Raw genomic sequence first — 19,457 nt, forward strand, 5'->3', positions numbered from 1 at the left:
ATAAATTGAAGAAAACTAAAATCTATTAAAGATTGAAGTACCAACCTACTTATATTTTACAAACTCAAACATAGGATTATCAAATTTTAAGAAATGTTTTCCTTTTCTATTTTATAATTAACTAAAAATACAGAATGTTGATCTTATTGTTGTGTTATATTAATATCAACTACTGCGTATTCTGCTGCATTCATGTTTCATGTTGGAGATATGTCTGAACTTGAAAATTTGCTACAAATGTATTCATCCAAAATTTTTACGCATCTAAATCCAACCATACATCTACCCACCAACCCATATAATTTTCACCATGACGCCTCGCATCATAAAAACCCCTTTACCACACTACTTATGTATGTTTTTTTTATCTAAAGAGGCTGAACTCAGTCTAAAATTCTAATTATAACGAAAAATAAATAAATAATCTACAGGCATTCTATGTAATGGCAATAGGTACGTGATTGTATTTGCCAACAAAAATTGTCGATGTTGGTGTTTAATTATTATCATTTACCGTGTACCGTTTTATTAAAAAACTAATACTTAGATACACATTTTGTAAATTATTTATTTTTTATAAAAATATTAAATTTTCGTAATTTTTTAAAAACTACACTTAAATAAAGTACCTTTTTATCCATTTTTTTTTTTAAAAAAAAATAGTGAGAGTACGCTAAAATATCTGATAATTTAGTTGGAGTACTCAATTCTCCCTTTCCGAGTCAATCACTGAATACACATACTTTTTTGAAATAATGATTTTAATAATTTATAGTTACAATGATCTTTTAAAATAAATGACGTAACTTAAAAACATTAACAAAAACACAAATATGATTCTTAAAGTCTTATGGGTCAGTACAGTGTCAGCTAGTACTTGTAAATTTAGAACCCACGTGCAGACTTCAGAGAACCCATCAGACTTCTTAATCACAACATCTTGTGTGACACCTATAAAACGGTTACGGTTATCTACGATTTGGTGAATGGTAACAACTATTAACTGGACTGCTCCAGTGCATGTGTATTAAATATGTTTAAGGACACCATACGTCCTGTTTTAAACGATATGGTCTTAACCTCACTCATTCACCAAATATAGTTCAGACACAGATACATATATTGGTATACCTGTCTACGGGAGTTGTGATCTAAAATATGAGCGAAAAACAATTGAATCGAAAACCATGAATGTAGGCAATGAAGATAAACACTTCTATTCGCACACGGATGTTTTGTACGTATCATTTATTTTGACTTAAACGAAAACAATTTTGAAATGAAGTACACATTCCAACTGTATATCAAAATGTTACATAAATCTCGTTCGAATTGATATTAATTGTAATAACTAATTACACAATAAAACTTATGACAACGAAGCAATAACACTAATAACTACCTACTGCTGTCTGCTCACACTTGTATTTTTTCAATTATCTCAAAAGTCTACATTAAGTGCTTACAAATACTCAGCAACATGGTACAATAGGCTGTAATATAATTACGATAGCTTATCCATCGGAAACGGTGGAAAGGTATAACGATTTCTACTTAATCTTCAGTAAGTATAGCACAATGTAAATTATTATATTTTCCCTAGTAATTAATTAAACCTTTATTAATAATATCCTTATTTTTATCTCAATGCACATATCTTTATTTAATTAAAGGTTTACTTAGGATTAAAATTCTTGGCAGAAAAAGGTTGACATTAAAATGTTTCTAATCACCGTTTGTATAATATAATAAATCAGTGTTGTACCAAAATGTCTTCAATATTTGTTGAATAAACTTTATGATTTTATGAGTATATCAACTCACAAGACAAAACCGATTTTTCGAGTGCTCATTAATATATTAAAAATTTAACTCATTCAGTTATTTTTCAGTAAAGATTTAAAAATTCAAAATATAGCAAACTCAATGGTTTATTACAAATATGTAGTCAGTTATTTATTTTTATTTATAATCTTTACAATATATTATATTTTTACTTCTTCAATATTCAATCGTTTATCATTTGTATCGAGTATTTGTATTATGTATTATAAAAGTACATATGACAAACACACAAAAAAAAACCCTTGAAACGTGCATCGTACCGGGTTTTTATTAATATAACTAAGAGCATAAAAATTATATATAATATAATTTTAATTGAAAAATTATACAAATATTTGCATTTAATTAATTTGTAAATTAATTTAACTAAGAAAAAAAATACTAATAAATGGATTATGATGCATAACAAGTTCTAAGAGCACATGAATCCTAGATTAAATTATAAAATACTGATGTGTAAAATTTTATAAAATATTATCAAACAAAAATAAACCCATCCATTGTCCGAACTTATTCGATTCGAAAGTAATACATGTATTGGGAATCAAAAATGTATCATACTTGTTACTGATATTGTAAAAAATAAAACTTAACTTCACATTTGTATTTAACGGTAACAAAGAAACCCTATAACAATCGCTTAACTTTCTTGCTGGTCAAATTATACACGATAATATTTCAAAACTTTTCAAAACTAGTCTTACATCGTTCGATCAATGTCATTGTCACTTCTACTTTTGAACAATATACCTATGTAACATGAAATTAAAATGTCGAAATAACGTTTTATACATTCACGTAAACCATATGCGTGTATAAGCTAATAAGCTCTTATGCATATTAGGTTATAGCTTATTAATTAATTAGATCGCTTCATTTAAACAAAATATTACATCGTTCGATTTATCCTGTAATTATTATCGTATTAGCCTATCTTGTGTATGGTAGTTTTGTAGAATACATGGATACAAAAATAGGAAAAAAATCTTTCAGGAACCTGCGAAAAAATTTATCAACATTCAAAAAAAATGTGTTTTATAATGTGTGTTCTTTAAAAATGATTTTACTGCACAATGAACGATTATTTCAGATTCTGAAATTAGGAAGATCTCCGATTAGAAGACAAAAACAGTTATTGCGATCCACATCAATAGAAGTTATAGGTGAATATTTAAAATAATTCAATTCTTGAATAAATTAATCTTCTGTCAACTTTCCTATCACAATTTTATTACCAGATAATATGTTTGATATTAAATATAAATAAGAAATTAATTAGGGTTAGTTTATTTAATTAAGAAGTTTTTTGCATAACTTCAAATCCCTTATTTTTGTACAGAATGTTTTTGAACTTGTCATTCATAAACTTACGTATTATTCATAACATTTAACTTCATATGTCACAAAACTTTCTAATAGTTTCAATAATTGTTGCAAAAGAAAGTCCTTACGTTTCTAATTTTTCTTTGTAGCCATATCAATAATCATCGAGAATCTCTGGGTTTAAAATATAAATTTGTCCCAGTTTGTCTATTTCTAATGTTTCAAAAATAATATTAGCAATATATCTACCTTGATAATTGGTAATTTCATCCATCGAAATTCGTTATGTTATATAAGATTGTGTTAATAGTTGCTACATAAATATCATTCACGTAACTCGTAAATGTGCGTTCGTTAGGAATATCCCAGTCAGTATATTTTTCCCGAAAAAAATCGAAGTCTTCAACTTTGTTCAATGGAATATTCACAGATCACTATGCTTTACGAAGATCTTTGAAAAACACAGACTTTTTTTTTAATGCAACGTAAGTTGTTGCTGTACTTTTGAGATAGTAGCATCTTGGTGATCATGCTGCGACAGTGTTTTTCGATTTTTTTGTTTGTACGTTTTATTTTTTTTATTTTTTATCTTTATCAGTTTTTATTACGTACTTCGTATTTACTATTTTTAGATAATCAAATTCTACATAATTTGCAGAAAATAACTGACCCATCACTCAAAAATTAATTTTCTCCAAACCCATTGACTTATTTAGATAATACGCTAGTCATCGACGACATATTTTTCGCCATTTAAACATGAATACAAAATGAACAAACAGCAAGCCTAACACAACAAAATATGCGCGACATTAAACTAATATTATATAATAAATTTACTATAAAATTACAAATAACAACATACTATGGTTTTACCCAAATATTTCTAAATACGTTTCTGGAAAATAATAAATTAACAATAACCCTCCGAAATAACCATCAATAACATAATATATAACATTATAAAACAAAATTAAATTATGTTAAAATTAACGAAATTGCAATAAAATTTAAATAATTTACGCTAAAAACTTTAAGGTTAAATTCGTACTTGCTTGAAGTAAATTCAAAATATAATTAATAAACAAATCTAAACAATCAAAAAAAAAGTAGTAAATGGAACAAAATCCGGACACTGCATGACACCAAAGAATACCAGATGACTCATTGTACAAATCATTGGTAAACGATCACCATAGATCAAAACGGCTGCATCCGAATTGGATCTCGAATTTAAAATTACTACACTAGTTGGGTCCTGAATTATTTTTGGTATACACTAGTTTCTGAATATTTTTTGGTAAGTACTTCATTATACTAACATTTTCCTTCCCATTTTAACAGAATTAGGACTGTCTATGATCTATTTAGACTACAGGTACGGTTACAAATGTTTTTTATAATATTTTTTTTTGTTTTTTAGTTTCTTTTCCATTAATTTTTTTTTTTATATTACTTATATAATAATTTTAAAATATTTAATATTTTTACCAACACAATTGTAATAATTTTAATGGAATAGAAACGAAAAAACAAAAAAAAACTATAAAAAATATTTTTAACCATACCTGTCGTCTATATAGATCATAGACAATCCTAAATCTGTTAAAATGGGAAGAAAAATGTTAGTATAATGAAGTACTTACTAAAAAATGTTCAAAAACTAATGCCTAAATAGGGTGACCAGGCGTCCCGTTTAAAATGGGATTGTCCCTTTTTTTATCATCACGTCCCGTTGTCCCGACAAACTTCGAATGGGACGCTTTTTATCCAATTTTTAGAAGATTGTCTCGTTTTAATCCCGTTATAACTGTATTATTTATTATATAAGTTATTAATGTTTGTAAATAAAATATCTATGTATGAAAATATACAAAACAGTTTTACTCGTAAATTGAAAATGTGAAACTTAAGTTAGAAATCACAGATAAAAGTTTTCGTGAAACGAGCGTCAAGCCCCGATAACGAAGAACTGTAAAATTACCAATTTAATAATTTAATAATAATTAAAAGAAAATATTTTATTACTTAGGTTATTTTATTAAAAAAGGGTAAAGTAAAAAGAAAATAATTGTTTATAATATAACAGAAATTTGGACTTTAACTCACGAAATTTGTGTGTATATGTGTAAATGTATATGGATGAAGTATTTTATTTGAAGGGGAAGTAACAGCTGTCCTGGTTTTTTATTTTATTAATATGGTCACCCTAACCAAAAATAATTCAGGACCCAACTAGTGTAGTACCTATAAAAATCCGGAACCCAATTAGTACACTACCTGCGATTAGCTCCTATTACTCGGGACCCAACTCGGGTGCTCCGAACAAGGCTAGAACCCGATTGAGCACGATTGATCTTTTTCGTAACCTGATTAAGCACGGTTGCAATCAAACAATATGAACCAAAAAAAAAAAACCCAAAAACCACACGATTAAACACGAAAATGGGTGTGACGTTGCCGCTTTGTACCGTAGAATATTATTCGGTGCACCGTATTACTGTGCATTCAAGATTTTTTATAATTATTATGTAATTCAATTTTAGATTTGTAACGATTATTTCATAATTTAAAATATTTACGGCTCAGGTTTCCTAAAAGAAATAACTCTCCAATAAAAAAACGCAAGACACTTTTTTTTTTTGCATTTTTTATGTTGTTGGTTTACAGAGCTCGGTACGTCCATATTATTATTCTAAAATAAAATACATTTGAGTATAATTATTTATAATTAAAAATCTTTTATTGGATTTTAATCATATTTTAAAATTACATTTTTTTTCTGGCAAAAAATAGCACTTATACAATTGTCACGAAAAAAGATAAAAATTTAACTTTTTTTCCTTAAATACTTATTTTCAACTTTCAATAAGTATTTAAGTAGGTTATCAACATTTTTAAATTCAGAGTACTCACGATAAGTATTTTTAACGAACGGTAAAGTCAAGATGCACGCGACAGTTTTCGAAATATCGCACAGTTATTTTACTGCACGACACTCGTGTATTGTGCTCTATTAATTTTAATGTACTTTAAAAAAAACGCGCAATAAAATTACGACGCGTTAAAAATGTCGCGCGGTAAAATAACGCTAGTGTGTTGCCAGCCTGATAATTAGTTTCCAATCTGACAATGTTGTACATAATATTTTTTTTTACCGTGCTCAATCGGTTCGTCAAAAAGTTCGGCCGATAACGACTGTGCTCAATTGGGTATCACCGCCGAAGAAAATCGTATAATAATACAATATAATAACAGACGATATATATTTATAATTATTGTCAACTGAACAATAAATATTTAAAATGCAATCGTAATATCATATGATATTTAGACAATAAAGGGTAACTTAACTTGCATATCATGTTAAAATTGCATCTGTTATATGATATTGAAAATGTATAAGGTGAAAACAGAATTTTAGTTATATGAATAAGGTAATATATAAACCATATAAATTAATAATTAAAGTACACTAATACATCCTCTTTGAATCATAAATTTAATTTCCAATCAAATAACCTCAACACCACATTTTAATATTTTCATTTTCATTCTAAACTCCAATTTAGAGTTACATTTTAATTGTTCCCAGCTGACCTCCGTAATGCACCGATGATTAAATCCTAAACGTTTTCAAAAGCATTGTCATTCTCTACAAGCGCATATCCTCTGATAACCGGCTTATGTTTTGCAATGTAAGATAATATCCAAGCTCAGTCATAAAACATTAAATTTCAAATGCATTCGTTTATTACAATTTCATTTGTTTATTAATTTGATTCGTACCATAGGCTTACTTCTTGAAGTTGAAGTCCTTCTAAAAAAGTTTTAAAAATCAGTTTATAAATCTTACATTATGACATTAATCTTATATGATACTTTAACAACTGTGTTTGATAATAAATCATATGCAAAAATAGTTCAAGAAAGAAAATATGTATATAAATGTAAAAATAATAGTCGATATCTCACTGTTCACCGATTTATGTTTTCCTAAATTATGTTTTTAAAATCTGATTTTTTCTTATTATATTACGCTCTCGTCGATATCGCGAGCGTTTAATGTTTTCGAAGTACTTTTTTTTAATTTTTAATTTTAATTAATTTTAAGTAATTTTAATTTTTAATTTTTAATTCAACACAAATTAAATCCAAAATAGTCAATTATTTATAGTTGAATGTCGGTTTCAAAACAATGTAAGAAATTTATCTAGATGAGCCCAGGTGATTGTAACACGTTTCTCGTCAGTTAAATTTTTACAAATTATACGAAAAAAACATTTCTGTAATTAAATCGCCAGCTTTACCTAGACTATTTCAAAACGAAGTCCTAGTTACAAAACTAAAATGTGAATATATATTTTGATAAATGTACTCATTCTGTATTGAAATACAAAATAACACTTATAAATCAATACAATAATGTTTACTATATTTCCTCCATCTCGACAAACATACTCGAACATAATTATTGGCAAATATTTTAATGCACAACCAATATCTAAAGACTTTTCGTTATTGTGCATAAAAGATTTTTCACACTATACGATACAATCTATTAACACAATTTTTTGGTTCACGGGAATAAGGAAATGTAATTTCCGTCGACGGTGAGACGCTGATGAGTTTTTTCATTAAATACAGCAATTTTAAATATAATTCGTTGTGTAATGCAAAACTTATGGGAAAATTTCCATATCAAATCAGAACTCACCCTCGAAAATAAAGACGAAAGAAACTAATGAATGAAGTGCCAAAACAAAACAAAAATAAATATAATATGAAAATTAATTATGCCGTTTAAAAATGTTAACATTTTTTGCAAAAATCACCCACAGAATTTGTGAACTTGACGTTACATTTATACAGTAGGTATTTTTAATTAATTACCATTAATATATTATGATTAAAAAAACATGCAACTATTATACTGTAATTAGTGTCTCAAATAAATACAAACACACACACACACACACACATCATACTAAATTACATATTTGTAATTACTAAAACATAATTGTCGAATTATTTATAAGAAATTACTCGTATATTATTATATTATATTATATGCTAACGATTTTTTATGAACATTTAAAAAAAAAATAAAAAAGTTTTTTTTATAATATGCACATTTTACTTTTGATAAGTCACTAGTGTATAAATAATTGTAATGTTATTATATCTAGGTAATAATTTAAATTTTTTTATTTAAATTTATTAAATGGTTAACTTAAATTTAAATGTATTCGTACACCGTTAAATATTGAATGCATTGGGATAAAAACGATCAATATTTTTTTGCAAAGAGTTATAAAAGTTAACCCTTATTACAGTGAGTTCTTACCCTCATTTCATTGATAACTAGATAGAAGTGAATTATTTTTTTTTAAATCTTATTGGATCAGTTCGATATCTTTCGGTGTATATATGTTTTAAATGAACTTATTCCAGTTATTCGATAAATAGCTATTTATTTATTATACTTTGGATATATTAATTGTATGCTAAAGATAATATCTTTAATTTTTCACATTTTAAATATTTTAATTTTTTATAATGACTTATTGTAGACCATTAAATCCATTACCACTTTAACTATCTCCTTCCAAGCTTCTCTAGGTGCTGCCAATTTTTCTTCATTCAGCACTCCTAACATTCTGAGGTCTTCCTTAACTCGGTCCTCCCATCAATTTTCAGGTCTTCTTCTTGATCGAATATTATTAGATTTTATTTTAAATAATATAATAATACCATTAAATGTTGTTAAACATAAATCAAATTGTATGTAAATCACTAAGTATAGGATGAATAACTTGTAGTATTGTGCGTCGAAACTACGATGAATCATCACTTTTTAAAAACCGTTCTGAATAAAGCTCAGTATGATACTATATGTGCTTTAGACAAATATAATGATCATCTTATCTTCCATAATTAAAACTCAAGTTTTTCGAGTAATAAAAATATTTTATACTAATGCACTTAAATTTTAAACCTGAAAATAGAAAATTAAGTAGGTACTCTTTTTTTTTTTTTTTTAAAAAAAAAAATATAATTTTAACTACCTTACTATAATATGAATGTAACAAAAGCGGAAAAAAGTAAAAAAGTATTCATTTTGCCAAATTCTATATTTTTTTTAACGATGTAAATGATGATCTACAAAATTATATTTCATAATACAATAATTATACACTTAAATATGAATAAGTCTGCATTTAATTTTCAGAAATAAAATATTTTTAATTGTTTAAAGTTTAATTTAAAAAAAATAATTGCCATTTTTATGACAACAATTCATTTTGCAGCAACCCCAACTTAAAAATATTATCATATTAAAAACCAGCTAGCCAATACTCTTTAGTTATATTTTGTTGATATAGAATGATACATAATAGATACATAATATGATAAAATATCACAAGATTAAAAACAATCTAACTCATCTCAAGGATCTATATGTTGTGACGATTTAAATTACTATAGTGACGACAAAAATGTGCGATAAATTATTTTTTATTCAAAGTAAGTTATTTATTTACATTTTGTACTGCATTTACACAACGATCTTGGTCATAATATTTTTGAACAATAAGAGTACTAGTAATTTATAAAATGACATACTAGTATCTTAGTAGTATCTTATCATTTTAATGTTTTTATTTTTGTAATTTGTAAAGTTTCACTTAACACATTTACGTTTTACATTAGTTGCACCACTTAACACATTTGTTACGAGTGGTTGACATATGCAGACGAAGATCAATAGAGTTCTAAAAATAAATTTGTTTATACTTGTATACTTAATGTATATTAAATGAACATTAAATAAATAACAGGAAAAAGACTAAATTGAGGTACTTAAATTTTAAAAAATATATTTATACTTTTGTTTTAAATAATCCCATACATATGAATACATTGTATTTAGTAAAAATGGTTTGCTTTAAAAATCAAATTCTTTCAATAAAAATGTATGTTTGTTCAACAATGTACAGATTTATTAATTTATTCAACAAAAACCAAATAGACATACATCCAATATAATGAATAAAAATGAAAATAATTCATTATTATTAATTAATATAAAATATAAAAAAAAAGCACTAAATAGACAACAAAATATTACATGCATCTAGCTTATAATTGCAATGTTTTTTATATAATATTTCATAAAATTGCATTTTTTGTAAAAACAATTGTTTAACTTAACTCTCAATTTGAATCAAAAACATTTAAAAAATTGTTGTCCTTTACAAAAATAAATTAACGATGTTTAAGACTAGTGGCATAAACACAAGGATAGTTAACGGGTTATGACCATCCCCCTCCACGAAATGTCTCTCTTATTTTGTAAAATATACAATAATTTAAAGACATTGGTAGTTATATCATGTTATCAATAAACAATTTTCACAGATTTAATTAACTAAATAGTAATACATATAATTTTTATTTTAACTTAGTTTAAACAACTTATTAAAATTAAAAGTTGGTACTTATGTAAAAGAAAATTGAAATTTTAAACTCCCCTACCCCTACAAATATTTTTCTGGCTACGACACTGTTCATGACAATCTATTTTCACTTAATTCAATTGTTTTTTGGTGAATTTTCATAAATACATAATTATATTTTCAAAGCATTCTATGTTTTTATAATTGTTTATTGCAATATATATTAATCATATTTATATATTTCTAATGTTAATTCAATTATGGATAATTTTTAATTATTTTTTGAACGGTGTGTGCTGTTTCGATATTATTGAGGATATTGAGTGAACAATAATACTCTTACGATTAAAATGAAGATATATTTAATATTAGAATGTGAAAAGATAAAAGTATTAAAAGTATTTTCAATATATTATAAATGCATATAAAACTATTATACGTGTAGGGGATAAGTTTACATTTTTCTTTCATTTATTAATTGAACAATAACGAAGAATCTAAAAAATGTTTTTCACTAGTGATCATGGTTTATACTTTTACAGCTAAGGAAAACTTAGTTTGACTTGTATATTATGAAATAAGCCACTAATTTTAACTATATCAAAACTATGTTAATAATAATGTGATAATATTTTACTCGTTGCAATCTTTAGAAGTATATTATTTTAAATGACGCCACCTATTTTTAATGAAAAATGTATATGTTAAATACTTATAAGATTTATATTGTTATTTATTTTAAAAATTGATATGATAGATGTATAGATATCAATTAAATTTTAATATAACACTGATTCATAACTGTAAGGTTATACATTGTAATATTACATATACAGTGGTTAATTTACATGTAAATATCTCACCAAATATTTAGATCAAATTTTTAATGAAACCTCGGAACCGATTACAGTAAGGAATGACCATAACACCCGGTAAAATAAATAATTAATCCAAATCACACTCAAATTGCATCGGAACTGAAAGACATCAGACAAAAGCATGTTGTACAAAACAGCCACAGTGAATGAATATTATACACATACTTAGTTGCCACACGATTCGAATACTATTATTATTATTACTATTATTCACTACTTACGACGTAAATAGCCAATTCATATCCTCAACAAATAACTTATCTTAAACCATAAAATGAATATACCCAGATGATACTAATGTATACATGAATATAGCCGGTACTCGAAAACAAACCATTAAATATCTGCTGTTTTCCGCTTATTTCGGAATAGACACCTAGCCCTAGGCATTTTGCATTTCACTACTTGTAAAACATAATACGGTTATAATCGAAATGGATTTGCGCACTATAACGAAGACGCAAAAATCTGTGGTGAAAATAGACACGCGGACGTCTCTAATGGAAATCGTATGCATTTAAATTGTTTCGTGACGACAATAATAACGTAATACACAAAGGTAAGCAACTCATAAATGGCATCTGCTATTATACCAACACAAAAATTCGATTTGTTGTGTTGAAACAGTGATACGATATTGGAAAATAATTGAATTTGTTAAAGAAGTAATTACAAATCATTTAATAACTAGAATGGTAAAGGAAAAATAATTCATTAGAACAGTTAAATGCAGTAAATTCCGATACTTAGGACATTTTATGTGAAACAAGTGCAGATATGATGATAATACATCAGTTGGAAATTGTAGAACATCATGGTTAGCCAATCTTAGAACGGGTATGGTCGAATTGCACTTGGGTTTAAAAAAGATATTGGTCGAACTGCACTCGGATAAAAAGCAGGTAGTGGTCGAACTGCACTTGGGCTCAAAAAAGTATTTCAATAAAATTATCATGCATTTGAAGGGGTTAGATTTATTTTCTTTAGTTACATTTAGTATTATTAAGTAATCAGTTATCATTGGCGTAGTTAAAAATTATTGTTTTATACATTACATTATGTTAATTATATATATTTACATTATAATTGTTATATTATACATTATATTATATTATACATATCATTATTATTATACATTTTTTTTTTTAACCGTTAAATTTAGCTATCGTCATTATTATAATTCTTTTTTTGTCATTTCGATCACTTTTTGTAGTAATGACTAACTGTATTCAAAAATTCTACCTTGGTAATATGCTTCTGAGTATATAAGTTGATATATTTTTGTATATTATTTATTTTTTTCTGGTACCATGTTGTTGATGGTCTTGTGCCAGTGTTCTGCATTAAAATATAGATGTCGATTTTTAATTGTGTTAAAACATCAATAAATACAAATATATTTGGATGTGCTGATGAAAATGATTTATTGAACTTCGCGTGGAAAGACTCACATGCATTAGTAGTTCTTTGACTAGAAATCGTATTTGAAGCCCAAATATGAGGCGGAAAAAAGTCCTTCGTCAGAAATATAATTATCAACTAAATAGTCACTAAATTCTTTAACAGCGTGAATCTTTGGGATAGTTGACATAAAATCATCTGTATAAGATTCGCCAACTTCAACTACATTTAAAAAACTTAATCCAAATATATTACGAAACCGTTTTCCAATTTCTGATTCAGATTTGTAATCAGTTGAAAGTCCTAAATTTTGTATTTTACGATGCCATGATTAAGATAAATGGAATCTAAAACCTATTATTTTACATAAAGGAAACATTTCATTGATCGTATAATGGATTGCTTGTTCAAAATCTGCTAAAAATAAATTTGGCATAAATATTAAACCAAATTCATTGCAATTTTCAGTAATTATTTTAAACATATTTTATACGTTTCTATAGTTTTATTTGAAAGCAAAGCAAATATTAATGGTACATAATAATTATTGTAAACTGTATGCAGTGTAAACATTTGATAAAAAAATTTTGGGCAATGTGAAAACGTGCCATCCACAAAAATAATCGTTTTTTTCACATATATATTTTAAATTTTTTTTAGTTGAAAATATTATAATGTTATATGCAAAATTGTTATCTAGTAAAAATTCTTCATCAATATTTGTTTTAATTTCTAATTTGTTAATAGTGTCATGTGTATCATTAAGAGATTTTGTTAAAATCGGATAGTTTTTCCGGTGTTCCTGATATATATTTTTTCGTATTCGATTTATGTCGTTACTGTTTAATAATTGTCTTAACTCTGTAGGAGCGTTAACGATTTCTTCCCTAATATTTTTTAATGGTTTATAAATACCTTGGCCAGCTGCTTTTCTTTTTGTTGAATTTGAAATATTTTTCCGAGGTAGATTAAATGGTTCTTCCTGGTTGTGTATCAACTTACACCGAAAAATTACTTTAGAACATTCATCTAGATATAGTTTTGAAATACAACCACGATGGGTACAACGCCATTTAACTCCATCATTTACATGTTTTTTTTTGTAAAACGTATAATTTTGATACACGATTAAGTCACGGCCTCATTCACTTTTAGTAATTTTTAAATAGTTCATATTTATACAGCGACATAAAAGTGTGTACTAATTGTAGTTTACATGGGTCTACATAATACACAGTATACAATATAAATATTAATCTTATATTTGTATTGATAACTATTAATTATCCAGTTAGGTTGGATTCTTTTGTCGATTTTTGGTGACAATAATATTATCTGTTATATTATATAATGTACTATTATATAATGCTATTAAATAAATACGCCGTAGCGTTCTTCAACAGTAAGATTCGTAATATTTTTAAAAGGTTTTTAACTCTTTTTTTTTTAACGAGTGCAGTTTGACTATTACTTTTTTTTCAATCCAAGGGCATTTCGACTATTCATTTGTAGGTAATAATTGCAATTCGACTATCTCGCTTAGAATGTCGGAACAGCTTCTTTGCTCAAAATTCGTATAATAATAATGAAATAATATATATTTTTTCTCATATAATCAACTATAGAATTTTATTTAAATCATAGTCAGTAGAAAGATTTTTTTCAAAATAATCATAAATAAATCTTAATAAAATAAAAATAAAGATTTTTTTAATAAATCATCATAATCTTTATTGTAATTAAATGCAACTATTTTTATAACACATTCATTTTTTGTTCTTATAATTATGAAAACAATTTTATTGTACGTTATAGACAGGACGTCTTTAAAAAATATGAATTAAACAAAGTCGTTAATGTTTAATGTTAATGTTTAATGTTAATGTTAAATGTTTACGCAGGTAAATTTGGTGCAAATGGGCTGTTGGAGATAACATACCTTTTTTATTTTAGCGCAAAGGGTTAACACCCTTCAGAAAATGGTTTGACAAATTTTCTTTAGAATTATCCCGAAGTGTTACTAATAAAACTCGTACATCAATGATGGTCGACAACATTCGAAACGAATCAACACATTAAGAAAAAGAAATACCACAAACACTACATAATTCAATTCTAGTAAAATAATGATAAAACTAGAAAGTTAATTTATATTGCAAATTTTGAATACAATAAATATATTAAATTTAAATTAAAAGTTCTCGGTGCGTCTGTTTGAAATAAGACAAATAATTTTCAATTTATGGTTATAACAAATTTGATTTTTATTATTAATCTCAATCTCAATTCATAACCATAATAACAGAAAATTTCTATAAATACTTTAAATTATATTTTTTTTTCTATAATTATTCTTCATTTAATTGCTAAGGATCTATTGATATACCAATACGACCAATACTTATACATCGAATATGTTTAAAAAAAAAAACAACTATTTTCTCGGTAAGTTATTTTATATCGCCTGTGAATTGATTTAAAACAACATTTCAAGCATAACATTGCATTATTATACGCACCGATGTCAATTATTTCGCTTGAACTATTAATAATATAAATATATTTATATGTACAATGTGGTATCTCTTCAATAAAGTATATATTTTCGTATACAACCGTAACACGCCTCGCCATGCGGACGAGCTTGCATATCATCAATAAAAATAATTTAACATTTGTGTATATTAACCTATATAATACATATACGACGGTAATATATAGGAATCACTTAAAAGTATAACGCACTCCTCCGCAACCACGGACGAGGTCACACGACCAACGTGTAATACCCGACGGCTTCCATGATGTACGGCAGGGATCTTCAACTCGTGGCCCACCCTGTTATAACATGCGGCCCGCGATTACATTTTAAATGTTTTCACATTAAAAATAAAATAAAAAAAATTGTAATTAAAAAAAAAAAAGTTTATCTATTTATGTTTTAATAATATTAATGATTTGTAATTTTAAATGTACCTATCTAATTTTAATAAATGTAAGAATAAAACTGAATTTTATATAAAATACATGTTTTTACTACGATTGCGGCCCGCAAGGTTTAAAAATAATAATATGTGGCTCGTTGCATAAAAAGGTTGAAGACCACTGATGTACGGTGTAATTGTTAGGTTAGCAATAGACCCAATGCCCTTTCAACGGGACGGGCAATACACCCTAACCTGAATTACACTTTGAATCTGTAGCTTAGATTATATTAAGTATGTAAAGTGTAGTATAATATTGTAATATATAAATAGTTTTGAAATTATACCGGATGTATAATAAAATTCCACGTGTTGGACCGAAAACGGCATTAAAAAACATTATAGAAACAAGACAATACTCGATACGTCTATACATGCAGAATTACACATAGAATCGGAACGTTACTTCGGTGTATACCAGTGACGTTCAACCTTTTTCCTTTAGCGGGCCACTTTGGTAAACAATTATCTTCAAGCGGGCCACTAAGTATAAAAGTACAAAAATAATCTTATATATTGGACTTGTTTTCTTATCTTTTATTGTCTATTGAAAAGATTATGAATTAAGGTACACATTAGTTTGATTAGTACGTTATTTTAAGTACACGGATGATATCGATATTTAATTGTGAAGTTTACATATGAAAATGTCGACAGAAAAAAACGCAAATATATTGATGATTGCCGAATTTTCATTGGTCTATAAATTACTTTTTCATTGAAATTAATGGAAAGCCGTTTGTCTTGTGTGTCGTGTAAATGTTTCAGTTTTTTAAAGAATTTAATATCAAACGACATTATGAATCAAAAAATGTTCTTACATTTTTAAAAAAAAATTTTTATTTTAGAAAATTCGTAACGGACCACATAGAATATCTTTGGGGGCCACATGTGGCCCGCGGGCCGCAGGTTGAGCACCACTGGTGTATACAGTGCTGGATCTAGAGTATTTATCGTCCGAGGAATTACAATTTTTGCGCCCTGTGTCGCCCCTCCCTTAAATTCACAAATTATTTACCAAAATTTATAATTATTAAAAAAAAGAAAAAAGATAATTTTGTATAGGTACTTAAATGTATGTGCTGCAATATAAACTATATGACTTCGTAACCAACTATTTTCAAATATCACTGAGGTATAATATCTATATAATAACGTATTATATATTATATGTATATAAACCAAGTTTTCCAAGTCTAAAATATATAACTATACAAATATTCTGTTGATATTATTACTATCAACCAGATGTTAAAATTTGATATTTCATTGAAATCTCATTGAAAATAATTATAAGTTCAAAAGAAATTGATAACAACGGTGTAGTCGTTAAGGACGTAAATGTATGAAATAAACGTTTACAATTTTAATTTATATACGGCCAAAAGTCTTAGATATTAAGGCACCCCTGAGTATACGGCACCCGGGGACAAGAATCCCCGTTTTCCCCCTGCCTCTAAATCCGGCACCGGGTGTATATACAACGTTTAAAAATTAATAATCGAAAACTCTACATATGTCACAAAAATAATAACGTATTAATAAATAAACTAATAGTTTGTATATAGAAATAAAAAATTAATAAACGCTTAGCTTGGAGTATTAATATATTTGTAAAGTATGACCGAGTTCGAATTAAAAATTCATTGTCAGGTATAAATAAATTCAATAAAATTGTGACTCAATGATAAATCGGAAAAAAATGAGACATCCTATTAGAATCCTCTGCTCCTCCAGTCCTTTCTCACGCCCTCCTTTCGCACCCAGATGAATTCATATAAAAATATGCTGTTTTACACGTAAGTGTTTGTAATGACACATCTAGTGATTACCAAAATACGACCGCCGAGTAAGCGTTAGGTAACATTTGCGAGGAGTCGACAAAATTGACGAGTCAATCTCAACGAATGCCAACATAGGAAATATAAGACCCCGATTTGTTTTCATAACATTAAACGTTTGTGGCGGTGCGTAGCATAGGTATACGAGGAATTGGAATCGTTGTGCAATCAACGCTTAGCAAATTAGTAATCACTTCAGACGGGGTGGTTAGGATTTATTTACATGTATACGTACACGTGACATTTTAGAATCCTTTCCTGCTTTCTCGCCCCCTCCCCCTCAGTCGAGTTCATACAATGGTGTACACCAAAGCAATTATATAGATGCGTTCATAGACAGATTTAAAAACTACGATTTCGGGTACTACCTGTACCGCGTACGCAGCCGTGTGGACGAGAGAGTTGATCAACGTTTGCCACAAATCGTGATAATCGAAACGGACCGTTAAATCCATTCAATCCGAACATACGGCGACTGGAAAGGGGAAAAGAACACGGAGTGGCGCACCAAGGGTACCGTCTCGTCCCTTCCTCGGGCACAACTCGTGGAACGGTGTACCGTTCGTAATACCACGCGTCCGCAGAGTGTATAGTGTACGTTACCTGTGCGCGCCTGTTCGACGGCCACTGCGGGTGAACGAAAGCGACGACAAGGACGACGACGACGATGACGGGACTTCTAGCGGAGAGTCAATCGCTGTATGGTAAGTGACGTGCACGTGTACGGCGAATAAGGTTCGACCGGTGCACACGTGCGCACATGCACATAACACGTATACGTTTGCGCGCGCACTCGCGCGCGCGTACGTGGTAGACCGACTTAGAGGTAATCGCGAGGATAATACGGGAGAGGGGGAGGGAGAGGAGAAAAATTGAAAAAAAAAAAATTAAAAAAGACTTGTTTCACGTTGTGTACGCACTCACGCACGCGTTTGAACGAGCAACGACGACGACGACACCGCACAGCACCGCCGCCGACCACGGACCGACGCTAACGTTGCGGCGCGCGGATCCCGCCAAAGCGACCGCCGCCGCCGCCGCCGACGCCGACGCCGACGCCGACGCCGCGCCGCGGATAATACGCGTTTTCATTCGCCACCCGATCGCCTCGCACCCGCGCCGCCCTCGTCCACCAGAAACGCATCGACGACGACGTCCTTGTCGTCCGGGAACGCGATGCGTACACGGGATACCGACGACCGTCGCTACGCGATGTCCTCCTTTAACCGATGTCACATGCCGGCGAATCGGGCGACCAGACCGACGGAGCTGTTCTCACGCACCGGCCCTGTCACATGTCCCATGCCCATGCAAACAATACCTATCTGTAATAACACACTCCCGAGGTCGGCTCTCGATTTTCTCACGGAATACATTTTGGCACACATACTGAGCCCGCGAACCTGTTTGTTTTTCACGTTCATTTTCAACTGACATATTGCGTTAACCGTATCATTATGTTCTCTACTTTTTGGCTACGCGCCGCAATGGAACCTCCTCTCGACGAAAAAACATGTATCAAAGATTCGATTTCAAGCCCATTTAAATAAAATACTTAACCGTAATATTGTTATTGTATCGTAATAAAATCAAATTTCCCGAAATTATGAACATCAGTTCTTATCGTGGTTTGGTCCTTAGTCACTCTCTTCAACGGTTTAATTCTAATTCTATTCATTTTTATCTAATACGTTTCGTGACTTATGAATATTATGCAGTACATTA

At 28.7% G+C, this 19,457-nt stretch overlaps 1 protein-coding gene across 5 annotated transcripts in view; it reads right to left on the minus strand.

The window, feature by feature from the left end:
* The window catches only part of LOC112694082 (potassium voltage-gated channel subfamily KQT member 1-like), a 300,584-nt gene extending 281,848 nt beyond the window's left edge, over positions 1-18,736 (minus strand). For 4 of the 5 annotated variants that reach the window (XM_025569442.1, XM_025569441.1, XM_025569443.1 and 1 more), the window contains exon 1: positions 18,336-18,736. The gene's annotated coding sequence lies outside the window, so the exon portion shown is untranslated. Of the gene's footprint in view, positions 1-18,100; positions 18,120-18,335 lie in introns of those variants that run through there. The other variant, XM_025569439.1, reaches the window with a different exon arrangement.
* Positions 18,737-19,457: the final 721 nt, after the last annotated feature.

The sequence above is a fragment of the Sipha flava genome, unplaced genomic scaffold, assembly GCF_003268045.1.
Source record: "Sipha flava isolate LNK unplaced genomic scaffold, YSA_version1 122_pilon_pilon, whole genome shotgun sequence".
In the NCBI taxonomy this organism is placed as follows: Eukaryota; Metazoa; Arthropoda; class Insecta; order Hemiptera; family Aphididae; genus Sipha; species Sipha flava.